The following is a 27319-nucleotide window of genomic DNA, read 5'->3' as shown; positions in this document are numbered from 1 at the left end:
TTGCTCTGTGTCAGCATCCTTGGGGTGGGGAAGAAGTGGGAGATGTCAACGAGGAGGTGGAAATTAAGGGCTGTGCCAAGAGCCTGCAGTGATTCCTGGGGCCGGAATTCACTGCCTGCCCACAGTAGGGCAAGGGAGGGGATTCTGCCCCTTTTACTCTGCTCTCCTCAGACCCCACCTGGAGTACTGTGTGCACTTCTGAAGCCCCCAACGCAAGGAGGACATGGAACTGTTGGAGTGAGTCCAGAGGATGCCAGGAAGATGCTCAGAGGGCTGCAGCAGTTCTGCTATGAGGACAGGCTGAGAGAGTTGGGGCTCTGCAGCCTGGAGAAGACAACTTCAAGGAGGCCTCAGAGTGGTCTTCCAGTATCTGAAGGGGGCTCTAGGAGGGCTGGGGAAGGACTATTGACAAGGTCTTATAATGACAGGATGAGCAGGAATGGGTTTAAAGTGGCAGAGAGGAGATTGAAAGTGGATGTTAGGAAGAAGTTGTTTGCAGTGAGGGTGGTGAGACACTGGCACAGGTTGCCCAGGGAGGTTGTGGAGCACAGAATCACAGAATGTGATCAAAGATGACATTCTGTGATTCTGTGCTCCACAACCTCCCTGGAGGTGTTCAAGGCCAGGTTGGATGAGGCCTTGAGCAACCTGTTCTAGTGGAAGGTGTCCCTGCCTATGGCAGAGGGCTGGAACTGGGTAATCTTTGAAGTCCCTTCCAACCTAAACCATTCTGTGATTCTGCTCTTCAGAACACTGCAGCAATTCACTGTCTGCCCTTCAGGACCTTTGTACCTCTTCAGTCACCACTTGCATCACCCAAAGATATTTCAAGATTCTGAAACCCAAGTGTGCTTCCCCTCTCTCCACCTGGTGCTCTTTCTGCTGCTTTAATGGGGTTTGCCATCTGCACTTCTTCCCCCCACTGGTTTGAAACCTCAAAAGCAGGACCAAGCAGTGCCCAAGCTACACTCCTGGAGTGGGAAGAGGAAAGCAACATTTTTATATCAGGGGATAAAACTTCTGCTCAAATCATTTTTCTTAGCTGCAGTAAATGCTTAAACCCTGCTTAAACAATGGAGACTCAGATGTCCCTCTGCAGGTCCCCAAACGACCACCCCCTCAAAGCACAAATTCCTCTTGCCTCTGACATCAAAGAGCTGAGATCCAACCCATCTGGGCACCCACAGCTCGTGGGGTGGCTCCAACTCCTGCAGCCTATTCCTAACAACATCTGGCACAGCCTTATATTATGCAAAGCACCACAATGCTGCCTTAATGAAGGGCAAACGCTAATAGCAGTGGTATGAAAGCAATCTCATGAGACACATGCAAACTAAACGGCCTAAACTCTGGCTCCTGAGCTGAGAGTGCTTCTCTCAGCTGTGAGTCATTGTGTGGAGTAGAAGAGTCTCCCAAAATATCACAGCGAGTAAGCGATGCCTCACACCACAGTAAGAAAGGCTCTGCACAGCAGGGGCCAGACTCTGCCAGGCTGAACACTTGGCAACACAGCAGCTGAATCTGTCGATTATGTTTCACACAGACCATTGAGCAACCAGCGAAAGAGAATCCTTTTCAACCAGTCCCAACCAATCTGCTGGAGAGGGTCTATGGCAGAAGGGTTGGACTGGATAATATCTCTGGGTCCTGTCCACCCCCTGGCATCCTGTGTGATCCTGTGACCCAGTAAGGTTCAGAGCACAGCCTGGATAAAGACCCTTCCAATTCAAGATCACCTACCTCCTTTCTCTTCAGTTCACAGAATGTCAGGGGCTGGAATGGACCTTGAAAGATCACTCAGCCAAAGCCCCCTGCCAGAGCAGGATCACCTAGATCACACAGGATGCATCCAGGCAGGTGTTGAATATCTCCAGAGAGGGAGACTCCACAATCCCCCTGGGCAGCCTGTTCCAGTGTTCTGTTACTCTCAAAGGGAAAAAATTCCTCCTCATGTTTACATGACATTTGTTCCTTGAAAGCTTCATTCCAAACTCCTTCCTGGCTGTGATGAACACCGTGCACAGCACAGGTTCCTTTCCTCCAGGTGACAGATCTGCGACTGCTGCCTGAGGACTCAGATGTGCCACCTGGGAAGGCTGCCAGGCAGACAAGGGAAGTGAGCACCTCTGGCAGATTGGCAGTGAGTCCAAGCCTTTCTTCTGCACAGCTGTGGAAGTTTGAGAGCCAATGGCATCCTGGCCTGCATCAGGAACAGTGTGGCCAGTAGGACAAGGGAGGTTATTCTGCCCCTGTACTCAGCACTGGTCAGGCCACAGCTTGAGTGCTGTGTCCAGTTCTGGGCCCCTCAATTCAAGAGAGATGTTGAGGTGCTGGAACATGTCCAGAGAAGGACAACAAAGCTGCTGAGGGGCCTGGAACACAAACCCTATGAGGAAAGGCTGAGAGAGCTGGGGGTGTGCAGCCTGGAGAAGAGGAGGCTCAGGGGTGATCTTATTACTGTCTACAACTACCTGAAGGGAGGCTGTAACCAAGTGGGGGGTGGCCTCTTCTCCCGGGCAACCAGCAATAGAACAAGGGGACACAGTCTCAAGTTGTGCCGGGGTAGGTCTATGCTGGATGTTAGGAGGAAGTTGTTGTCAGTGAGAGTGATTGGCATTGGAATGGGCTGCCCAGGGAGGTGGTGGAGTCACCATCCCTGGAGATCTTCAAGAAAAGACTGGATGAGGCACTTAGTGCCATGGTCTAGTTGGCTGGATAGAGCTGGGTGCTAGGTTGGACTGGATGATCTTGGAGGTCTCTTCCAACCTGGTTGATTCTATGATTCATGCACTCTGAACACCTCCCAGCAGGTTTAACAAGTTTGCATTGACAAGCCCTCAGTGATTCCACTCAGGTCTCCCCCATATTCACCAAGATGCACATCAGGTGTGTGCTACCCCAGCGTGTCCCTGGGAAGCACCACGACTCCCTGCACTGCCTTAACTCACCTGCTGCACCTGTTTTGCAGTGCAAATGTTAAGGCAGAAAAAAATACTAAGGTACTGAATAGTCAACTCAAAGAGAAGGCAAGGCAAAAGCCCTGAATCCAGATCCTCTACTTTGATCAGCAGACAGCTTCTTCTGTACACGCTTCTATCAGCAAAGAAAAACAAGTCCGTAAGTACCAGCCCCAGGATGGAATGCATAAGCATGAAGAGAGCCACCAGGGAGAGGTAAAGAATACAGGTGTATGTAAACTGACAGCAGCTTCCCACGTGTTGAATAGCCAAGCAGACCAAGCTACAGCCTGCTTTGAGGCAGTGAGCCACATGCACAATCTTCCTGCACCAACAATTCATCATGCAGCAGAAAGGGTCACAGAGCTCTCAATTTTCATGACCAAGGCAGATTCTAGGCTCTACAGGAGAAAGTCTCAGCCACATAACTGAAGCACTGGGCTGCAAGACCAGCAAGGGTGGGCTTTTGTACCCATACCAGGCTTTCTTCTAGGTTTTTTTTTACTAATCCCTCCCAGCCCATACCCTTGAAGAGCACCAGACAATCCTCCTGGGCCCAGTCCTGATCAACATGTTTATTGATGACCTGGACCAGGGGATTTAGTCCAGCATCAGTAACTTTGCAGATGACATCAAGCTAGGAACAGGTTTGGATCTGTTCGAGGATAGGAGAGCCCTGCAGAGAGACCCTGACAGGCTGGATGGGTGGGCAGAGGCCAATGGGATAAGATTGAACAAGGTCAAGTGCAGGGCTCTACACTTTGGCCACAACAACCCCAAGCAGCACTACAGGTTGGGGACAGAGTGGCTGAGAGCAGCCAGGAAGAAAGGGACCTGGGGCTGCTGGTAGACAGTAGCTGAAGATGAGCCAGCAGTGTGCCAGGTGGCCATGAGAGCCAATGGCATCCTGGCCTGCATCAGGAACAGTGTGGCCAGCGGGACAGTGACTCCACCACCTCCCTGGGCAGCCCATTCCAATTCCAATCACTCTCTCTGTCAACAACTTCCTCCTAACATCCAGCCTAGACCTCCCCTGGCACAACTTCACACTGTGTCCCCTTGTTCTGTTGCTGGGTGCCTGGCAGAAGAGACCAACCCCCACCTGGCTACTACCTCACTTCAGGTAGTTGTAGACAGCAATGAGGTCAGCCCTGAGCCTCCTCTTCTCTAGGCTAAACACCCCCAGCTCCCTCAGCCTCTCATAAGGTTTGTGTTCCAGGCCTCTCACCAGCTTTGTCACTCTTCTCTGGACATGTTCCAGCATCTCAACATCTCTCTTGATTTAAGGGGCCCAGAACTGGATGCAGCACTCAAGGTGTGGCCTGACCAGTGCTGAGTACAGGGGAAGAATAACCTCCCTCATCCCACTGTCCACACTGCTCCTGATGCAGGCCAGGATGCCAAAACCACACCAAGAACAACATTTTTCATTTGTTGCTGACTATCTTTTGTTGGTGGACCTGTAAGACAGACTCAGGAAAGACCTTTGGGAGGGTGGTTTGAGATAGTTTCAACTCCATATTTTAGAAACATCACCTTTCACTTCTGACTGCTCTGCAAATCCATTAGGGATAAGAAAAACAGTCCTAAAAGACAATTAAGAGAGTCATGAGGTCATAGCCTTGCAGCACAAGGACTAGATGGAAGAGACACTAATCTCTATTAGAAAGGGAAGCTGGCAAATAATGTTTTTTTAATCATTCAGATTTGCAGCACATTGGAGCTGAGGGTGCGTGAGGAGGCTGGAGGGGAGATGAAGTAACAATGCCAAGAGATTTATCTGCTCCCTGGAGCTCAAGAGGCACCAGAAAGCTGGATGAGTAATAAGCACACACAAAAAATGCACAGGTTTTGAGCTCATCATCCAGGGACTAGAGGGGCATTCTGCTGAGGCACAGAGCAGCCTGGTTCACACCAGCTAGATATAGCTTTAGGTTCAAAATGTCACAGCTCCGAAGCAGCCCACGGGAGATGTTTTACTGAAAAGCTTGTTCCAAATCACAGTATCATCAGGGTTGGAAGAGACCTCACAGATCATCAAGTCCAACCCTTTACCACAGAGCTCAAGGCCAGACCATGGCACCAAGTGCCACGTCCAACCTTGCCTTGAACTGCCCCAGGGACGGCGACTCCACCACCTCCCCGGGCAGCCCATTCCAGTGTCCAATGACTCTCTCAGGGAAGAACTTTCTCCTCACCTCCAGCCTAAATCTCCCCTGGCACAGCCTGAGGCTGTGTCCTCTTGTTCTGGTGCTGGCCACCTGAGAGAAGAGAGCAACCTCCTCCTGGCCACAACCACCCCTCAGGTAGTTGCAGACAGCAATAAGGTCACCCCTGAGCCTCCTCTTCTCCAGGCTAACCAATCCCAGCTCCCTCAGCCTCTCCTCATAGGGCTGTGCTCAAGGCCTCTCCCCAGCCTCGTTGCCCTTCTCTGGACACACTCAAGCATCTCAATGTCCCTCCTAAACTGGGGGGCCCAGAACTGAACACAGTACTCAAGGTGTGGTCTAACCAGTGCAGAGTCCAGGGGCAGAATGACCTCCCTGCTCCTGCTGACCACACCATCCCTGATGCAGGCCAGGATGCCACTGGCTCTCTTGGCCACCTGGGCACACTGCTGGCTCATGTTCAGGTGGGTATCAATCAGCACCCCCAGATCCCTCTCTGTCTGGCTGCTCTCCAGCCACTCCGACCCCAGCCTGTATCTCTGCATGGGGTTGCTGTGGCCAAAGTGCAGCACCCAGCAATCTTGACTCCTCTCTGCATTTGTTGTGCCTTCCTAGTGCACAGAGCAGCTCAGAGCTCCCACAAAGTGCACAGAAATTTCAACACAAGACTGTCAAGGGCATCACTTTTGGCATCACTTTTCTGGCAGGCTTTTCTTCTCCCTCCCCCAGGTTGCAAAGGCCTTGCCTTTGGAGCAAGTGCAAAGCTTTTGGCTGTGAGCAGCTATTGGAGAAAAGGCAGCACAACCTGTGGGAGGAAGATGTCAGAGAAGCAGTCGAGCAGGGCAGAGTCTCTGGTCACCAGAGGCCTGCTGGCAGTTAGAGATTTTGAGATGCAGCTGGGAGGAGAAGTGGCATGGCACAATCAGGCAAAGCAGCAGTGTTTCTTTTAGAGGCATTCAGATGCTTGGGCATCCTACTGAGCCTGCAAATAAACAGTATTTGATTGTGGCAAGGGCCTAGTGTACTTCTGAAGGCTGTAAGAAAGCAGTGCTCTGACATGATGAAAATACTAGAGTGGCAGAAGTCAATCCCACTCATCCTATCAAGAACAGGGGGGGAATATAAAAAACCATAATAAAACCCCCACAAAAGCCCACATGTTTGATTAAAGAGAAAGAAAAAAATAGTCCTCAGCACCATTAGCAATCACAAAAGCCACTTTTCTGGCAAGGCTCAAGCTACCTGCAGAGAATTCACTTTCCTTGTCTTCTGACAAGAAGCTCCAGGGGAAAATACCATCCACTCCTCTTTCCTCTGTGTGCTTCCTTCTGCTCCATATGGTGCTGCCTGATAGTAAATGAGAAATTAAAAACATCAGCAACCAAGAAACATTAGCACCAGCCCCTGCCCTCTCCTTCCTCATGGCTTTCTCCCTGCAGTGACCATGCAAATTGTGCTGGCCCAAGCTGGAGATGGAACCGTTTCACTGCTGAGCTCTGGAGTGACACATCAGCTCTCTTGTCTGCTCAGGTCCTAGTTTCCACTTTTGGCTAAGCACTGACTGCCCTTCTGAAAGGTTTTGTCTTGGAAAATAACCTTATTGGCAGACTGATACTCCCACTGCACATTCTTGACTCTGCCCTGGCGAGGCTGCATCTGGAATGTTGTGTCCAGTTCTGGCCCCCCCAGGGAACTGCTTCAGAGAGTCCAGCAGAGAGCCACAAAGATGCTGAAGACATTGGAACATCTTCTTTAGATGAGAGCCTGAAGGAGCTGAGGCTCTGCAGATTGGAGAGGAAGAGACTGAGAGGTGACCTCATTAGTATTTATAAAGATCTAATGGGTGAGTGCCAGGAGGCTGGAGCCAGGCTCTGCTGGGTGATGCCCAATGACAGCACAAGGGGCACTGGGTGGAAGCTGAGGCATAGGAAGTTCTATGGAAACACGAGGAGGATTTTTTTCCCCTGTGAGGCTGACAGGGCACTGGGACAGGCTGCCCAGGGAGGTTGTGGAGTCTTCCTCTCTGAAGATATTCAAAGCATGGATGTGTTCCTGTATAGGTGATCCTGGTCTGGCAAGTGGGTCAGACTGGATGAGCTTTCAAGGTCTCTTCCCACCCCTAACATTCTGTCATTTTTATGTGCATCCAAAACACATAATAAAAAAATAAAACACACCAAAAAAAAACCACTCCAAAGAAAAGAATTTGAAACAGACACAGGGAGAAACTAAAACTGACCAAAACTTTCAAGTTGGAAGCAGGCAACAGCAGACTGTGATATCACATCCTAGCCTTTCCAAGACAGGCTTTTGAAAGGCATCTTCCCCCACTGAAATCAAGAAAATTTGGAAGCAAAAACATTTTCCAGTAAATTCTAGTCATAATCTTCAACTGCCATGTTACTTTATGCCTTAAATCCCTTCAAAATCATTTGCAGCATGTGCCACATAGAGTTGGCTCCTTCATAAAAATACTGTGAAGCAGGATCCAAGCTTTTTTTGTTTCCTTTGGGGTTTGAATGTTTGAATGAACAGTCCAAGAGCTGAGGAAGTCCTGAGCAGATGCTGAGATCTGCACAGAATTACAGAATTACCAGGTTGAAAAGGCCCTGTGAGAAGAGCCCAGCAGCAGCCTCTTCACAATGTCTCTTTCAGGTGGTTGTAGACAGCAATGAAGTCTCTGCCATTTCTGCATTGCCACCTTGGACCCTCACCTGTTCAAGCTTTCCAGCCTACTCTGCATGACTCTGGAAGAGCTGCAGCTCCTGTAAGCCTGAGTGCATGCACAGACTTTGAGACAACGAAGGCACAGGTATCACTGTCATACTTGTCACAGAGAAGAGGCTGGATTCCAGGCCAGACACAAACACTCCCAACTCCATCACAAAACTGAGCAGTGAGCAGAAATCTCCATCTCTTTTTATTACAGAAACATCCCTTCAGGTGGGCAAAGCCCCTCAGCATCACCAAGTCCAACCTAGAAACCTACTCTGCAAGATTCACCTTAAACCATAGCCCTAAGCACCACATCCAAACCACCCTTAAACACATCCAGGCTGGGTGACTCCATCACCTCCCTGGGCAGCTCATTCCAGGCCCTGACCACTCTCTCCATTAAAAGATTTTTCCCTAATGTCCAATCTAAACCTCCCCAGCCTCAGCTTGAGGCCATTCTCCCTTGTTCTCTCTCCAGTTACCTGTGAGAAGAGCCCAGCAGCAGCCTCTCCACAATGTCCCTTTCAGGTGGTTGTAGACAGCAATGAGATCTGCCCTCAGCCTTCTCTTCCTCACATTAACCACCCCCATCTCCCACAGTCACTCCTCATCAGGTTTATTCTCCAGGCCCTTCCCCAGCTTTGTTGCCCTCCTCTGGACCCTCACCAGCACCTCCACATCTCTCTGGTGTTTTGGTGCCCAAAACTGAACACAACACTCGAGGAGTTGCCTCACCAAAGCTGAGACTAGGGGAACAATCACCTCCCTGCTCCTGCTGGACACAGCATTTTTAATCCAAGCCAGGATGCCATTGGCCTTCTTGGGCACCTGGGCACACTGCTGGATCATATTCAGCTGCATTCTTGAATCAAGGTCATCTATAAAGAGGTAGGCATCACAACACTTTGGAAAGGTCTGAGAGGAATGAAGCTTTGTCACCAGGCTGCCACAGCACAGCCTTGGCTTTGAGGCAGCACTGTGGGCACTGCCAAGCTTCCTGCACACAGGGAGGCTGCTCTGCAGGAAACACCTCAGCAATGTACTGTGATGTGGCAAAATTAAAGCATTACAAGCAGAGCCCATTAAAACCTGACACAAAGAAAAGGCAGGCAGCTCTCATCACTCTCCACTCTGTGAACACACTGCTCACTGACAGGGGCTGAGCACCAAGCCTCCGTTGGCAGATGTGCCCTGGGCTTTTCCAAGCCTTTGAGGTTGTTCAGTCAAGTGCAGACACTGTCCGTGAGCCCCTGTCATTGCTTCAGCTTCTGTCTGAAGGCATCTATAGACTCAGGTCCCCTGCACTAACACAGCACAGTTGCAGGAACAGCTCTGAGGGAAGCTTAAGAGCAGGATAAACAACTTATCACGGTTAGTGGTTTCCATTGACCAGTGCAATGCCAGGCACCAAAAGGCAGGGCTGTGAGTCTCAGCATTTAGCCAAGGCTATTAATAACAGAAAGTGCCTTTCAAGGCCTATCTTCCTGCAAATGCTGGATTACTCTATATGGTACCATGAAAATTGTCCAAGTGGCAGTTCAACAAGCCAGGACCTGATTCACAGACCTGCCATGTTACCAATGCAGCTGAGGTCAGGAACTACAAATAGAGCAGATAATTAGAAGGGAAGTGCAGGCTGCTGAGCAAACACATCAGGCATGGGCAGATTTTCTGCTCTGGAAAGGTGGAGAAATTGCATTTACAGAATCATCCAATCGTCTCTTTTTTGTGTTGGTTAGAAAACTCACCCACCAAAAATCAAGGACTTAAAGGCTTACAAATACCAGAATATCAGCCTGCAACCACTGCAGCTGCTCTGTCAGGGCTTGAAGTTGGGGTTCTGTATAAACCTGAAAGACCAAATTCATCTGTGGCAGAACAGAATGCAGTCAGCCCTTAGCATCCTTGATTTCCTGGAAAAAAATGAGATCTCAAGGACAACCCTTGGGGACTAGCAGTTCCTATTCATTCCTGGAAGAAAGGAAGAGAAGTGCATTGCCTCAAAGAGAGCTGTGCACATCTTTCACCAGCAGAAAACCCCAGGCTTTGCTGCCTCATCTCACACCCTGGTAAGCAGAGCAGGGATACCTCCTTCTCAGTGCCAGGACAAGGGGTAATGGGTGGAGATTGAGGCATAAGAGGTTCCATGTGAACCTGAGGAGGACTTTTTTTTTCCACTGTGAGGGTGACAGAGCACTGGAACAGGCTGCTCAGCCTGTGTAGTCTCCCTCTTTGGCATCCTGGCCTGGATCAGGAACAGTGTGGCCAGCAGGACCAGTACTCGGCACTGGTCAGGCTACACTTTGAGTCCTGTGTCCAGTTCTGGGCTCCTCAATTCAAGAGATGTTGAGGTGCTGGAAGGTGTCCAGAGAAGGGCACCAAGGTTGGGGAGGGGCCTGGAGCACAACCCTGTGAGAAGAGGCTGAGGGAGCTGGGGGTGTGCAGCCTGCAGAAGAGGAGGCTCAGGGCAGACTTCATTGCTGTCTACAACTACCTGAAGGGAGTTTGTAGCCAGGTGGGGTTGGTCTCTTCTCCCAGGCAACCAGGGACATAATAAGAGGACACAGCCTCAAGCTGTGCCAGGTCAGATTCAGGCTGGATGTTAGGAGGAAGTTGTTGGCAGAGAGAGTGATTGGCATTGGAATGGGCTGCCCAGGGAGGTGGTGGAGTCCCCATCCCGGGAGATGTTGAAGAGGAGGCTGGATGGGGCACTTAGTGCCATGGATTAATCAGAAAGGTTAGGTGCTAGGTTGGACTCAATGATCTTAGAGATCTTTTCCAGCCTGGTTAATTCTATGATTCTGTGACATGAGGCAGTATCTGGATGCTTCAGGAGAAACACAAGATGCATCTTATCAGTAGAGCAATGCTGTGCCATTGACAAAACCCCTACAAGAGCACCCAGCTGGTAGTATGATTACACCCTCTGAGGAAAACAAGGTTGATAGTCTTGGTGATTTTGCTGTGCTGTAGCACCAGAAACCATCTTCATCCACACATTGCTTTAATCCTTTCCTGGAGCACCATTAAATACCACTGCCTGACAAAGGGGAGCTCTACAAGTTAAGAACACGTCACAGAAAGAGCAAGTGAGAACCTCAGTGCTAAACTTGACGCTGTAACCCTTTTGCTCACTAACGAAGCAGCAGGTACTAAAGACATGTTTAGGGTGCCTCCAAACCTCGTTAAAATCCACAGAGAAAGAAGCTGTGATAGGAATCACAGAATGCTAGAGGTTGGAAGGGACCTTCAGAGATCATCCAGTCCAACCCCCTCCCCCGCCAAGAAGGATCATCAAGGGCAGGCAGCACAGGGATGCATCCAGGTGGGTTTGGAAAGTCTCCAGAGAGAGTCTACAAACTCTCTGGGCAGCCTGTTCCAGGGCTCTGTCACCCTCACTGTGAAAAAAAATTCTCCTCACGTTGAACTGAAACCTTCTCTGTTTCAGTTGGTAGCTGTTGCTCCTTGTCTTATTGCTGCTGAGCACCAAAAAGAGCTTGGCCCCAGGCGCTTGACACCCACCCCTCAGATATTTGTGGGCATTGATCAGATCTCCTCTCAGCCTTGCCTTCTCCAGACTAACAGCCCCAGGGCTCTCAGTCTCTCTCCATAGGGGAGATGCTCAAATCCTCCAGTCATCTTTGTGGACTCTCTCCAGCAGGTCCCTGTCTCTCCTGAACCAGAGAGCCCAAACTTAGACACAGTATTCCAGGTGTGGCCTCATCAGAGCAGAGCAGAAGGGGAGAAATACCTAAAACATCACAGAAAAACTAAAAGCTGAAGTATCTCCAGCCCAAAGAGCCAACACCAAAAAAAGCCTTACCTAAGAGAAAGCAAAATTGCCAACAAACATTTCCTCACTGTTGCAATTCCTTGAACAAAACCCCAACAGCAAATTGAAATTCACTCCGCTGCAGGCATTATGATACATTATCAGCTACCACCCCCACCCCCCCGGGGAAATATTTCACTATTGCTGTCAGTCAACTGCTTGAATGCTTGGAGTTTCCCAGCTGCATCCCATATATTGATTTTTGATGAATGACATCTCTCTCTGGGCCATTCCAGGTTTGTTTTCAAACCTTATTTAATTGTTCGCCTATTTTTTTCACCCGGAGAAATGCAAAGTGTTTATGGTCCCCAAGCTGTAAACAGAAAGCTCAGGTCTGGTTTCTATGACAACCTGCCATGATACAGGAAACCTAGATTATCTCTAATGACAGACCTGAAGTTTAAATTGCACATTCTGCACAAACAGAGCACTGTTGACCCTTCGTTGAAGGATGGGAGGCGGCGTGATTAGCATTGACGTGCCATAGGAAAGGGGCAACGCTGGGACCATGCAGATCCTACTCCCATCAGAACTACACTGCTCATCTCTAGCAACTTGTTTGCTAGGACATGAAGATCTAAAAGTTAAGGTGTGTTTTTGTTTTGTGTGTTTGTCCCCTCCCATACCACCTTCAAATTCGGTCCACGCCGCTTCCAAACTCTGCCCCCGCACCGCTTCCAAACTCAGTGAAACTCTTGCGTTAAATATTTAGAGTCACAGAATTGTCAGAGCTGGAAAGGACCCCAAGGATCATCCAGCTTCAACCCCCCTGCCACAGGCAGAGACACCTCACACTAGATGAGGTTGCTCAGAGCCCCATCCAGCCTGGCATTGAAAGCTTCCAGCGATGAGGCTTCCACCACCTCCCTGGGCAATGCCTGCCAGGCTCTCACCACCCTCATGCTGAAGAACTTCTTCCTAACATCCAGGATGAATCTTCCTATTTCTAATTTTGCTCCATTCCTTCAAGTCTTATCAGTACCTGACACCCTAAAAAATCCCTCAGCAGATTCCCTGTAGGTTCCCTTCAGCTATTGGAAGGCCACAATAAGGTCCCCCCAAAGCCTTCTTCTCTTCAGACTGAACAGCCCCAACTCTCTCAGTCTGTCTCCATAGCAGAGCAGCTCCAGCCCTCTGATCGTCCTTGTGGCCCTTCTCTGGACACACTCCAACACATCCACATCATTCTTGTACTAGGGGCTCCAGAGGTGGAGTAGTACTCAGGTTCTCAGATAATGCTTGCTGCTGCTGTTTTTCTCCCACTGTAATTTTAAACAGGGGAGTAAACATGGAGAAGGTTATGTAGACATATGGCCAAAAAATTCCAGCTATGAGAACTATTTTTAAGCCTCCTGAAGGCATTTTTTTTTCCCTTCATGCTTACAAATTCATGTGGAAGAAAGAGCCAAGTTAGAGAGTCCTTCCTGTTGGGTGCTACCCTCCAAAACAGGCATGTTTTTCCTAGGAGGAAAACATGCAGTTATGCTAGTGAGGGGAGCTCAGCTCATCTACAGAGACATCCTGCTTTGCAAGAGCAGAGATGGGAAATATCTTGCCTTCATGTGCAGCAAGTTGTAGCAGGCTTTGATTTTGCCAGCTCTGATTCATTGCTGCTCACAGAAATAGAGCAATTTCCAAAATATTAATGTTTTGAGGGAGTTTGGTGCAGGAATTGAGGTTCCCATTGCAGCTGAATGAGTGCTGTAAGGGGACAGCACACTGCTAGGGCTCTCCTTCCCCCTGCAGAGCATTTTTAGTTCCTTTGAACATTCATAAAAGCAACAAGAAATCTTTCCCATTACTGGAGGAGATTTCAGCTCACTTGCATCCAATGTAATCAACAAAGAGCCTGCAGACAACCAAGTGAAAACACAATATCAGAGCACAGTTAGAGATAGTAGCAGAACTGCACAATGTCAGCGGCTGGAAGGGACCTCCAAAGCTCATCCAGTCCAACCCCCCTGCCACAGTAGGATCACCTAGACCAGATCACACAGGACCATGTCCAGGTGGGTCCTGAATATCTCCAGAGAGGAAGAACTCCACAACTCCCCTGGGCAGCCTGCTCCAGGGTTCTGTCACCCTCACAATGGAAAAATTCTTCCTCATGTTTCAATGCAACTTCCTATGCCTTAACTTCCACCCATTGCCCCTTGTCCTGTCACTGGACATCACCCAGCAGAGCCTGGCTCCAGCCTCTTGGCACTCACCCTTTGCATCTTTATAAACATTATGAAGTTGCTTCTCAGTCTCCTCCTCTCCAAGCAGCACAGCCCCAACTCCCTCAGGCTCTCCTTATAACAGAGATGTTCCATTCCCTTCATCAGCTCTATGGCTCTGTGCTGGACTCTCTCAAGCAGTTCTCTGTCCTCCTTGAACTGGGGTGGGGAGGGGACAGAACTGGACACCAAAATGCCACCACACATTTTATAAACCTTTTAAATTAAAAAGAACTCTAAAAATCAAGGTAAATACTGACCCCAAAAGTGGCAGCAGAAGCCAACATACCTAAGCAGTAACTTTGCAGGCAGCCTCTCTACCTACCAGTAAGTCTAAACACAAACCAAGGAGCATTTTTAAAGACACTGTGAATTATAAACACATCTAAACTAGGCTCTGTCAGGCTAAAACATTCCTTGGCCAGCTTCTTGCACAGACCAGAGCTCCTCAATTACTGCCCTGTGCTTCTACCCCGTTCCTTCAGTTTCCTTCACAACATTTTCAGTTAAGATGCTGACTAACATAGGTGCCTGGGGTTGATTCTTATTCTCTGTTTCAAGTTTCCTTCAGGCACAGTTTGCATAGCTCTAGTCACTTGTACAAATATTTAAAACCAGCCAGACAAACCAAGCATAACAAACCCAGAAATAAAGCAACTCCCACAGAAGCTAATGTTTACCCAAGATGGAGTATGAATTATTCCACCCCTCTCTCCAGGCAGCCTCTCCTGTTCCTCTGTGGCGAGATCTGACCATGCTGTGTATAAAAGGGACCAAAAAGACAAAGTCTCTGCCATTTCTGCATTGCCACCTTGGACCCTCACCTGTTCAAGCTTTCCAGCCTACTCTGCATGACTCTGGAGGAGCTGCAGCTCCTGTAAGCCTGAGTGCATGCACAGACTTTGAGACAACGAAGGCACAGGTATCACTGTCATACTTGTCACAGAGAAGAGGCTGGATTCCAGGCCAGACACAAACACTCCCAACTCCATCACAAAACTGAGCAGTGAGCAGAAATCTCCATCTCTTTTTATTACAGAAACACCCCTTCAGGTGGGCAAAGCCCCTCAGCATCACCAAGTCCAACCTAGAAACATACTCTACAAGATTCACCTTAAACCATAGCCCTAAGCACCACATCCAAACCACCCTTAAACACATCCAGGCTGGGTAATTCCATCACCTCCCTGGGCAGCTCATTCCAGGTCCTGACCACTTTTTCCATGAAAAGTTTTTTTCCCTAATGTCCAATCTAAACCTCCCCAGCCTCAGCTTGAGGCCATTCTCCCTTGTTCTCTCTCCAGTTACCTGTGAGAAGAGCCCAGCAGCAGCCTCTCCACAATGTCCCTTTCAGGTGGTTGTAGACAGCAATGAGGTCTCCCCTCAGCCTCCTCTTCCTCACATTAACCACCCCCATCTCCCACAGTCACTCCTCATCAGGTTTATTCTCCAGGCCCTTCCCTAGCTTTGTTGCCCTCCTCTGGACCCTCTGCAACACCTCCACATCTCTCTTGTATTGCAGTGACCAAAAACTGAACATAACACTCAATGTGTGGCCTTACCAGAGCAGAGTCCAAGGGGATAATCACCTCCTTGCTCCTGCTGGACACAGCACTTTTAATCCAAGCCAAGTTGCCACTTGCCTTATTGGCCACCTGGGCACACTGCTGGCTCCCATTCAGCTGCCTGGGCACACTGCTAGCTCCCATTCAGCTCCTGTCTATTACAACCCCCAGGTCCCTTTCTGCCAACAGCTCTCCAGCCACACTGCCCCAGGCCTGTAGCATTGCTTGAGGTGGTTGTGACTCAAGTGCAAGACCTGGCATTTGGCCTTGTTGAAACTCATCCCATTAATGTTGGCCCACAGATCTAAGTCCACCTAAGTCACTCTGCAGAGCCTCTCTACCCTCATTCAAATCAACACTGCCACCTGACTTGGTGTCACCTGCAAACTTACTGCTGACACTCTCTCTGCCTGAGTCAAGGTCATCAATAAAGATGTTGAGAAGAAGTGTTCCCAACACAGATCCCTGAGGAACACCACCAGTGACTGGAGCTGGGGGTCGGTTACCCTGAAGAGCTTCTCCTGGGCAAGAACAAAAATGCCTGGCAGCCCTAGGGAAGCAATTCCTGCCATCCAAGTAAAGCATGTCGTTAGGAGCACTGAAAACTCAGGCTAGCTGATGCAATCCCCTTCCTGCAGCCAGCAAACACCTCCTACAAAGAGCCAGGCAACCGAAGTGCCATTTGTTCTAAAATGAACTTTTAGCCTCATGGCTCAGCCAAGCGTCCACAGATGTTTTTTCCTCCCCCCCTTCTCTCTGAAGCATAACCAGCTCCGGGAGATGCCAGACAGCCAGGAGAGCACACCAGGCTAGAAACAAAAAGATCCTATTGTCTTGGGACTGCCACGGTCATTGTTCCTACCTATGCACATCCCACCCCCTTTGTCAGGCTGACAAAACAGTTACAGAGAGCTCTTCCACTCCCAACAGCTTGGCAAAGCTGCGAATCAAAGCTGGAACAAACCTAATACACTCAGCTGCTGTTGTAAAGCCCAGAATCAGGAATCCCAAACAGATGCAAGGCTCTAAACTACTTATAGCACATTTTTATAGATACAGGTAGCTCATCCTGCAGGTGAAACTGGTTTTTCACTCACTTCAATTTCCAGTCCCCTCCCCTGCTCAATAGCATGGGAGATGCCTGAAGGTCTACCAAGCCTCTAGCTGCTAGCCACAGGCATCTGAGACTCCTCTTTGCCGTTGTTATGACCCCAAGAAAGAACTGTGGCACTCAGGTGCCACCTGAATGCTCTCCACCTTCGAGGAGATCTTGGAGTAGTCTTCCACTATCTGAAGGTGGCCTGCAAGACCTTCTTTACAAGGTCTTATAGTGACAGGACAAGGAGGAATGGATTTAAACTGGCAGAGGGGAGAATGAAACTGGATGTTAGGAAGAAGTTGTTTGCAGCGAGAGTGGCGAGACAATGGCACAAGTTGCCCAGGGAGGTTGTGGAGCACAGAATCACAGAATGTGATCAAAGATCACATTCAGTGATTCTGTGCTCCACAACTTCCCTGGAGGTGTTCAAGGCCAGGTTGGATGAGGCCTTGAGCAACCTGTTCTAGTGGGAGGTGTCCCTGCCTATGGCAGGGGGTTGGAACTGGATGAGCTTTGAGCTAACTTCCAAACTTAACCCTTCACAAAGTCTTCTGCTGCCACCATTTCTTGGCATATCCTTTCCAATACTCTTTGCAATAACTAAGGGCTGCCCAGAGAGGTTGTGGAGTCTCCTTCTTCCAAAACCCATCTGGATGCATTCCTGTGTAGTCTTGCCCTAGGTGATCCTGCTTTGGCAGAGGGGTTTGGACTAGATCTCTAGAGTCCCCTTGCAGCCCCTAGCAAGCTGTGATTCATCTCTTCTCTAGGAAGAACATATTCCATAAAGAAATACTGGAAACTACTGTCCCATCCACAGAGGAGATTGTTAACCAGGTCAGGAAAAGCATGAGGGTAAAGGCTAGCAAAAAAATCAGAGTCATAGAATCAACCAGGCTGGAAGAGACCTCCAAGATCATCCAGTCCAACCTAGCACCCAGCCATAGCCAGTCAACTAGACCATGGCACCAAGTGCCCCATCCAGGCTTTTCTTCAACACCTCCAGGGATGGTGCCTCCACCACCTCCCTGGGCAGCCCATTCCAATGCCAATCACTCTCTCTGCCAACAACTTCCTCCTAACATCCAGCCTAGACCTCCCCTGGCACAATTTATGACTGTGTCCCCTTGTTCTGTTGCTGGTTGCCTGGGAGAAGAGCCCAACCCCACCTGGCTACAGCCTCACTTCAGGTAGTTGTAGACAGCAATGAGGTCCCCCCTGAGCCTCCTCTTCTGCAGGCTGCACACCCCCAGTTCCCTCAGCCTCTCCTCATAGGGTTTGTGTTCCAGGCCCCTCACAAGCTCTGTCACCCTTCTCTGGACAACTTCCAGTGTCTCAACATAATAATAGGTCTGAAGTCTTCATCTGCCCTTTCTGCTTTTCCAGCAGGGTAAGCAGTTGACACTTCACTACAGATGAGTGAATATGAGCAGACAGACCATCCCAAAATGGGTTCTGGTTTGCTGTCAGGGCAGCTTCCAGATCCACTGGATCTCTGCTACACTGAGAGGCTGCAGTAGAATTTGAGACTTATAATATTAAAGAGCCTATGAAAAAAGAACAAGATGGGAGTCAAGCTGCCAGGCACGACAGGAATGTGAGACAAAGGTGTCTGTAAACTTCTGCTGACCCCTTACACCAGCCAGGCTGAGAGCTCTCTCATTAATGCTAATGCCTTTCACGTTAGTGCTTCCCATAGAGAAATGCTGCTGGCAGCCAGGGTCAGCAGGCTCACAGCATACCTTGGCCACAGCAGCACCACACTGATCACTGACACAGCCCCACAGCTGCTGAAGGGCCATTGGCAAGGGGATTGCTTTTCATGGAATGGTCTAGGTTGGAAGGGACCTCAAAGATCATCCAGGTCCAACCCCCGCCATAGGCAGGGACACCTCCCACTAGAAGAGGTCACTCAAGGCCTCATCCAACCTGGTCTTAAACATGTCCAGGGAGAAAGCAGCCACAACCTCCCTGGGCAACCTGTGCCAGTGTCTCACCACCCTCACTGGAAAGAACTTCCTCCTAACATCTAGTGTAAATCTCCCCTCTTCCAGTTTAAAGCCATACCTCCTCATCCTGTCATTACAAGACCTTGTCAATAGTCTCTCCCCAGCCCTCTTGTAGCCCCCTTCAGATACTGGAAGGCCATTCCAAGGTCTCCTCCATGCCTTCTCTTCTCCAGATTGAAGACCCCAACTCTTGTAGCCTGTCCTCACAACAGAGCTGCTGCAGCCCTTTGTGGCCTCCTCTGGACAAGCTCCAACAGTTCCATGTCCCTGTTGTGTTGGGGGCTCCAGAACTGCACACAGTACTGCAGGTGGGGTCTGAGGAGAGCAGAGCCAAGGGGCAGAATCCCCTCCCCTGCCCTGCTGCCCACACTGCTCTTGCTACAGCCCAGCACAGGGTTGCTGCCTGGGCTGCACTCACACTGCAGGCTCATGTTGAGCTTTTCATCACCTCAGACCCCCAGGTCCTTTTCCTCGGGGCTGCTCATCCAGCCATTTTCACACAGAAAGAGGTTTGTGAGGAAGGTGTAAAACTCATCTGGAGCAGGGCAGGCTACTTTGTTCACAATTCTTTCACAACTCCCAGCGAGAGACAGTGCCTTTGCAAGGAGCAATTCCCTGGGTTTCTTCTGGAGCTGCTGTTACAAGAGGGATATGGATGTGCTGGAAGGTGTCCAGAGAAGGGCCACGAGGATGGTCTGAGGGCTGGAGCTGCTCTGCTGTGAGGAGAGACTGAGGGAGTTGGGGCTGTTCAGTCTGGAGAGGAGAAGGCTCTCAGCTGACCTTATTGTGACCTTTCAGTATCGGAAGGGGGCTACAAGAAAGCTGGGAAGGAGCTTTTTAGGCTGTCAAGTAGTGATAGGGCTGGGGAGAATGGCACAAAGCTAGAAATGGGTAGATTCAGCCTGGATGTTAGGAAGAAGTTCTTCAGCATGAGGGTGGTGAGAGCCTGGAAGGGGTTGCCCAGGGCGGTGGTGGAAGCCTCATCCCTGGAGGTGTTTAAGGCCAGGCTGAATGAGGCTCTGGAGAGCCTGATCTAGTGTGAGGTGTCCCTGTCCATGGCAAGGGTGTTGGAACTGGATGATTCCTGTGGTGCCTTCCAATCCTGCCTGATGCTACAGTTCTTTCCATTCCTGTCACTAAGTTTTCCTATAGACACAACACTGCTTCTGCTCCTCAGTGCTAAATGACCAACACCCCACGTGCCCCAAGTACTCCACCTGTAAAATTAGACATTTTGAACGTCAATACTACAGCTCAGCATCTCTCAGCTTACAACATGTCAGAATCACAGAAACATCCAGGCTGGAAAAGACCCTCAGGATCACCAAGTCCAACCTAGAACCCTACTCTACAACATCCACCTTAAATCATATTCCTAAGGACCACATCCAAACAACCCTTAAACACAGCCAGGGTGAGCGACTCCACCACCTCCCTGAGCAACTCACTCTGATCCCAAAGGTCTTTTCCAACCTGGCCAATTTTATGAGAAGACCCCAGGAGCAGGGACTGCAGAGTGGCAGAACAAGAAAGCCCCCTAGCAGTGGGGTCACTTTATCCAATAAGAAGCTGTCTGCAGTGTGCCCTTTGGTCTTTGGGTAGGACATTCACAGCCACAGATTAGCCTAGGAGTTATCCCTGATGTGCAATCCTGTGTCCACCTCCTTTGGTGGACATTGCTTCCTGCGCTTGCCCAGGTGTGACTCTATCACAGGATCATAGCAGAGAGGTCTGGAGGAGGCATTAGGAGGTCACAGAACCAAAGAAAGGCTGAGGTCAGAAAAAGAATGTGGCCAGGCATTGGAATGGGCTGCCCAGGAAAGTGGTGGAGTCACTCACCTTGCATGTGTTTAAAAGTCATTGGGATGTGATGTTTGGGGCTATGGCTTAGGGTGCACATTGTAGAGTAGGGACATGGGTTGGACTTGGTGATCCTGAGGGGCTTTTCCAGCCTGAATGTTTCTGTGATTCTGTGACCTCTGGAGACCATCTAGTCCATCCCTCACACTAAAGCAGGTTACCCAGGGCCATGTCCAGGTGGTGGGCTTTGAAAGCCTCCACAGAAGGACACTGCACTGCTTGCCTGGGCAACCTGTTACCCCTGGGCAGCATTGTTACCCTCACAGTAAAGAGGTTCTTAGGTACATTGAAGTGTAACTTCCTGTGCTCCAGTTTGTGCCCATTGCCCCTCATCCTAGCACTGGGCACCACTCAAAACCAACCTGATGTCCTTTTATGATCAGGTTCCTGCCTGGTGAATGTGGGGAAGACTGTGGATGTAGTCTACCTGGACTTCAGCAAAGCCTTTGACACTGTCTACCACAACAAGCTCCTGGCCAAGTTGGCAGCTCATGGTTTGGACAGATTCACTCTGTGCTGGATCAAGAACTGGCTGGATGGCAGAACCCAGAGAGTGGTGGTGAATGGTGCCACATCCAGTTGGCAGCTATCACTAGTGGTGTTCCCCAAGGATCAGTGCTGGGCCCAGTCCTGTTCAATATCTTTGTTGATGATCTGGATGAGTCTGAGAGAGCTGGGGTTGTTTAGCCTGGAGAAGAGGAGGCTCTGGAGGTGTTCAAGAAAAGCCTGGATGAGGCACTTAGTGCCATGGTCTAGTTGACTGGATAGGGCTGGGTGCTAGGTTGGACTGGATGATCTTGGAGGTCTCTTCCAGCCTGGTTGATTCTACGAATTGATGCCACAAAAGCACTCAGCCTCATCCTCCATTCATAAGATGCCCTCTTGGTCTATTCCAAGGTAAACCCCTCCTCAATCTCTCAGCCTTTCCTCATGAGAGAAAGGCTCCAGGCCCCTCATCATCATTGTAAGCTCTTTGTTGTACCCTCTACAGCCATCCAGAAACGCACATGAACTCTGGGGCTCCTGACAAATGTGTCTCTAACCCACTCTAAAAATATTTTATGGAGGCTGTCAAGAACCTGGGCCTGAGAAGCCACTCTTCTTAAGATGGTAAAGAAATATCTGTGTCACTGAGCCTTCCCAAGAGCTCAGGAACATCCTCCACTTTACACCAATTATGCTCTTCTTTGAAAGCCTGGAGGCTCTTCTCACTAACAGATAAGACCTTATCTGTTTATAAGAGACCTTCACAGATTTGCATGTTTAATTAGCTGGTGAATCATGGTTTCATTACCTAACAGGAGGGGGGGACAGAATTATGGGGGGGGTAAATCATCTTCACCCTAAGGAGAACAAGTTACCATCATAGTGTAGGAGCTCAGAGGTGTTAGGAGATTTTGTGGAGGGAGGAACTGCATGCAAAGCCAGTGTCTCACCACCCTCACTGCAAAGAACCTCTTCCTAACATCCAGTTTCAATCTCCCCTCTGCCAGTTTACAACCTGCTTGCAGAAAGCTGTGGGAGTCCTCCAGTTCGATTCCTCTGCTGTATCTCCCTGTGTCCCAAGCACAGATTTCTACACTTAGACTTAACAATAGAGCTAAGTGGAATGATATTGATTTCAACGTTGTGACAACACATGCCAATATCTATACTTCAAGCACATTCATTAGGCTTCAAATTATATGTGTTTTAGAGGCTGCTAATAGCGGCATTTCATGTGCCAATTACTGACATTGGCTTCCTGCAGAAATGAAAGCACCCCAACTACCAGCTAATTTCACACAGAAAACAGCTGTCAGATGGCAATGACATTAAAAGCCACTAAGCTGATCTGCATTCAAAGCCATGCCAAAGAGGTGAAAGGCTCTGTAGCAAATTATTACTCCACCGAGCCAGACAGTCCCCAAACACAAGCAACATATGCAGATCCATCCCTCCTTGTCCTTAATTAGATCCTGCCTACCCTCTGTAGCAACAGCAGTCTAAGAAGGGCACATGTCAGGCATGGGGAAAGAAGCACAAAGGGATCCCAATGTGCATTGTCTGGCACATCCTCTGCTGACACCTGCACGATGGACAGGGCAAGGGGAGCCTGGTTTAGTGCCCATACTGCAAAGCCTATGGCTTTTGTGCCACTAACAATGACATGGAACATCTCTCTCATGAGGATAGCCTGAGGGAGCTGGGGCTGTGCTGCTCGGAGAATCAGAGAATCAACCAGGTTGGAAAAGACCTCCAAGATCATCCAGTCCAACCTAGCACCCAGCCCTTGTCAAGCAACTAGATCATGGCTTTTCTTCAACACCTCCAGGGATGGTGACTCCACCACCTCCCTGGGCAGCCCATTCCAATGCCAATCACTCTCTCTGAAAAGAACTTCCTCCTGACATCCAGCCTAGACCTCCCCTGGCACAATTTGAGACTGTGTCCCCTTGTTCTTTTGCTGGTTGCCTGGCAGAAGAGACCAACCCCCACCCAGCTACAACCTCCCTTCAGGTAAGTTGTATACAGCAATGAGGTCACTCTGGAGCCTCCTCTTCTCCAGGCTGCACACCCCCAGCTCCCTCAGCCTCTCCTCACAGGGCTGTACTCCAGCTCCCTCATCAGCTTTGTCACCCTTCTCTGGACACGCTCCAGTACCTCAACATCTCTCTTGAACTGAGTATCCCAGAACTGGACACAGCACTCAAGAAGTCTGAGAGGTGATCTCATTAATGTTTTTAAGTATGTAAAAGTGAGTGCCAGGAGGCTGGAGCCAGGCTCTGCTGGGTGATGCCCAATGACAGGACAAGGGCCAGTGGGTGGAAGCTGAGGCATAGAAAGCTTCATGAAAACGTGAGGAGGAACTTTTTTGCCCTGAGAGGGTGACAGAAGACTGGAACAGGCTGCCCAGGGGGTTGTGGAGTGTCCCTCTCTGGAGATATTCAAAACCTGCCTGATTTGCAAATCTGTGCAATCTGGTACAGGGGGCAGGGAGGTTGGACTGGATGAGCTTTGGAGGTCCCTTCCAGCCAGTGACACTGTGTGATTCTATGTAGAATCCCCCAGTCTCTCTGCACCCTGCAGTGACCACGTCACTGATGGGTTAGCAAGAAGCACTGCTTCTGGTGGCTGTGGGTAAGCAAGGAATACAGATTTGTACCCACTGCTTAAGAGGAAATCACTTTAAAATCAGCATCACTGGCACCACCTGGTACTACTGGAGTGAGTCCAGTGAATCCACCTGGATTGCAGCCACTATAGAACTAGGCAAAAGTTAGTAAAAAGAGCCAAAGAAAAGTACTAGAGCAGTCCAATTGCCTTAGGAGGGATTTTCCACCCAAAAACTCACCTGGCTGTGGCTGCAGATTCTGACATGAAGAACTCCTGGGTCCACACCTCTGCTTACTACCCACGAGGTCCCACTTGCTCTGACTCCAGCCTTTCTGGAGAGTTGGTAACAAGTCCAGTTCTGCTTCTCTTTCCAGAAGGAAGAGGCCTCGCTGCCAAAAGCCTCAGTCCTCAATCTCTTCCCTGCATCTCTCAGAAGTCTAAGCAGATCTTTCCTGCAATGCCAGCCACTCTGCAGCAGCACACACATGTGTGAGAGGAGCTGAGCAAAGGAGATATTCCACTGCTTTAGCCTGAAAGTGACATAACCCACGGGAATAGATATAAACGGTATGATCCATGCCACAATCTCACTTTGTCAAGGAGTTTCTCCTTCCTTTCCCCAGCTCCTCTTCATGCTGTAGCCATTTTCACCCTAGGAACCCACCCTCCCACTAGAGGAAGGGAAGATTAACCTTCCATGATTTTAATCACTCTGCCAGGTGTGCCTCAGCCAGCTGCTGCCTCTTCACCAAGCTATTTGGCAGAACCAAGTTTCTAATGCAGAATTGATGCAACCTGCTGAAGAGTGTGGCCAAGCAACGGTCAAAGTCTTGACAGCTCACTAACCCAGCACAGATGTGGCAGCAGAATGCAAACAGCAAAGCACAGAAGCTCTTCTATAGCATAGCACAGAAGAGCCCCTCCAGAAAGAAGATAAACCCTCTGGGATCAGCAGACAAGAAGCACAAGACCATATTGACACCCTGAGTCATGCACAGAGTCATTCTCCTAGAAATCTCCCCCCTCTACAGCACACTGACTTCAACACTGACTCAGTAACAGATCCAATCTTTCAGTTCTGAATTTCAGGGGCTGTAAATTGAAACAACATGGAAAACAAAAATAAGAAGCAAAGGAGTTGTGCCATAAATAATCATCACTGCATCCCCAAACTGCAAGTAATGGTTTCTTTTTTTTTTTCACACCACAAGCCAGAATCTATGCATGGAAGGGTTTTATGTTTCCATATGAAACCGAGTACAGATTGAAACCCAAAAACAATCACTGCCGGAGAGTTTCCAAGGGGATCCTGTAAATTTCACTGCCAATGAGTCAGGAATGACCCATACATAAAGATTCTGCAATAGGAAAAGGCTTCTGTGTTTTCCCTCAGTTAGAAAAAACTGGAGGAGACCTCAGAGCACGGAGAAACTAATGGAGTGCATGGAGCGGGAAGGGAGGGTCTGACACTGCGCCCTCGCAGCTACCTCTCACGCTAATGAATTCTCTCTGCTTGGTTACATCTCTGGCATTACTAATCAGACAAGAAGCATGAAACGGAAAGTTCATTAGCCAGATCATAAAAGAGTCACACTCACAAAGATCATTCCACTTGGCAATAGGAAGGTCAGTTACAGGAACGGGCCAATTGCTTTGTTTAAAGGAAAACAGCTCGGAACAAAAGTAACTCACGGTCCAGAAAAGACCTGCACTGGAGTTGTGTGCAGTGTTCTGCTTGATTTTTGGAACATAAATAGGGAAACTTTTCCCTTGACAGTGGCTAAATTGGACTTTCTTGAGTCAATCTTTAATCAAGCCTGGCCTGGGGTAAGCTGGACAATATCAGCTTTCCCTCACTGCTGATTCCTTTACCACCACTTGGACTGGAGTAAGCTGGACAATATCAGCTTTCCCTCACTGATGATTTCTTTACCACCACTTGGACTGGACAATATCAGCTTTCCCTCACTGATGATTTCTTTACCACCACTTGGACTGGACAATATCAGTTTTCCTTCACTGCTGATTCCTTTACCACCACTTGGACTGGACAATATCAGCTTTCCTTCACTGCTGATTCCTTTACCACCACTTGGACTGGGGTAAGCTGGACAATATCAGCTTTTCCTCACTGATGATTTTTTTACCACCACTTGGACTGGATAGTATCAGTTTTCCTTCACTGCTGATTCCTTTACCACCACTTGGACTGGAGTAAGCTGGACAATATCAGCTTTTCCTCACTGATGATTTCTTTACCACCACTTGGACTGGAGTAAGCTGGACAATATCAGCTTTTCCTCACTGATGATTCCTTTACCACCACTTGGACTGGACAATATCAGCTTTCCTTCACTGCTGATTCCTTTACCACCACTTGGACTGGGGTAAGCTGGACAATATCAGCTTTCCCTCACTGATGATTTCTTTACCACCACTTGGACTGGACAATATCAGCTTTCCCTCACTGCTGATTCCTTTACCACCACTTGGACTGCCATAAGCTGGACAATATCAGCTTTCCCTCACTGCTGATTCCTTTACCACCACTTGGACTGGACAACATCAGCTTTCATAGAATCATAGAATCAGATAGTGTTGGAAGGGACCACAAGGATCATTTAGTTCTAAACTCCTGCCATGGGCAGGGACACCTCTCACTAGATCAGGCTGTCTAGAACCTCATCCAGCCTGGCCTCAAACACCTCCAGATCTTCCCCTCACTGCTGACTCCTTTACCTCCACTTGGACCCTGAAAGCCCACAGCTCCTGTGCACAAAATGCTTTCAGTACAAGTCACAAGATGGTCTCAGCAGCAGAACTTGCTAATTGTGTCAAATTATGTGTGAAGGGTTTACAATATGGATCACTGCCCACTTGGGATTTAAAGAAGATCACTGAAGTAATTTCAAGGCTTCAAGATAATTCAGACATGCCATTCCCAGAGGTTACTAAATGCTCTGTCCCCTTATTATTGTTGCAACCACACTACAATGGGGGTGGGATTTTTTTTCTTCAGGGGTATGAGGGAAAGGAAAGGAAGTGAGGATGGTTAGCTTATTGAAATAATTAGGAGGGGGGGAAGCAGAGTGTTTATATTCTTCATATTTAGCCTGGTTTCCTAAGGAAATAAGAAATAACAAGGCTTTAGTATGCCTTCTTTTCCCTTTTGAGGTCACTAATCTATTTCAACCAAATTTGGGAAAGAGAGAGGCAAAGAGATTCCTACATACCTCAGGACCATGAATTAGGCAGCTGAAAAGGAGGTAAGAAATTACTGCTGCCTCTCAGGAAAACCATACAACCTGAGCTCAGTCATGAATGGATGCTGGAGGGTTCTGTTAGGAAGGCTGCAAACCCAGGGAAAATTCCATCTGCATCTTTTTAAGCCTTGCATAACCCCCACAAAAGACACAGGAAATTCAGCTGCTGTCCTGGTGCATGCAAAGAACTTCTTTTAACCCAAAGGTCTCTACCTGGAGATGCTCTCTCAGCTGAAGGGGACAACTTCTAGCAAGCATTTTGATTCCCAAAGCAAATGCGCCAGCCAAAATGGGCTGAGGAGTGGAGGAAATGCAGAGGTTTGTATTTGTTTCTACACAAGTCAGCAACCAAGAAAAAGCCACTAGTCAAGGTTTTCCTACCTCTTCTTTCCTGCCTCAGCTCCCACACTTTGCTGCGGCTTGCTAGGAGCAGACAGGCTGCATCCTCACCAAGGTCACTGCTTCATCCCAAGGGTCCCAAGCACTGATTGGTGATGCAGCAGAAGATCCTGCACCCCTAAAACTGTCAGTGGCAATAG

General features: G+C 49.1%; 1 long non-coding RNA gene across 1 annotated transcript; it reads right to left on the bottom strand.

Annotated features, from left to right (window-relative positions):
* Positions 1 to 6031: 6031 nt before the first annotated feature.
* On the bottom strand, positions 6032 to 23813 carry LOC135176445 (uncharacterized). Its single transcript, XR_010302652.1, has 2 exons — positions 23756 to 23813; positions 6032 to 6472 (listed from the first exon to the last, which is right to left on the bottom strand). It is a non-coding gene; the product is annotated as an uncharacterized LOC135176445 (long non-coding RNA).
* Positions 23814 to 27319: the final 3506 nt, after the last annotated feature.

The sequence above is a fragment of the Pogoniulus pusillus genome, chromosome 6 (assembly GCF_015220805.1).
Source record: "Pogoniulus pusillus isolate bPogPus1 chromosome 6, bPogPus1.pri, whole genome shotgun sequence".
NCBI classification, from domain to species: domain Eukaryota; kingdom Metazoa; phylum Chordata; class Aves; order Piciformes; family Lybiidae; genus Pogoniulus; species Pogoniulus pusillus.
Note: the sequence above shows the minus strand (reverse complement) of the source record. Positions and strands in the feature narration are given on the sequence as shown.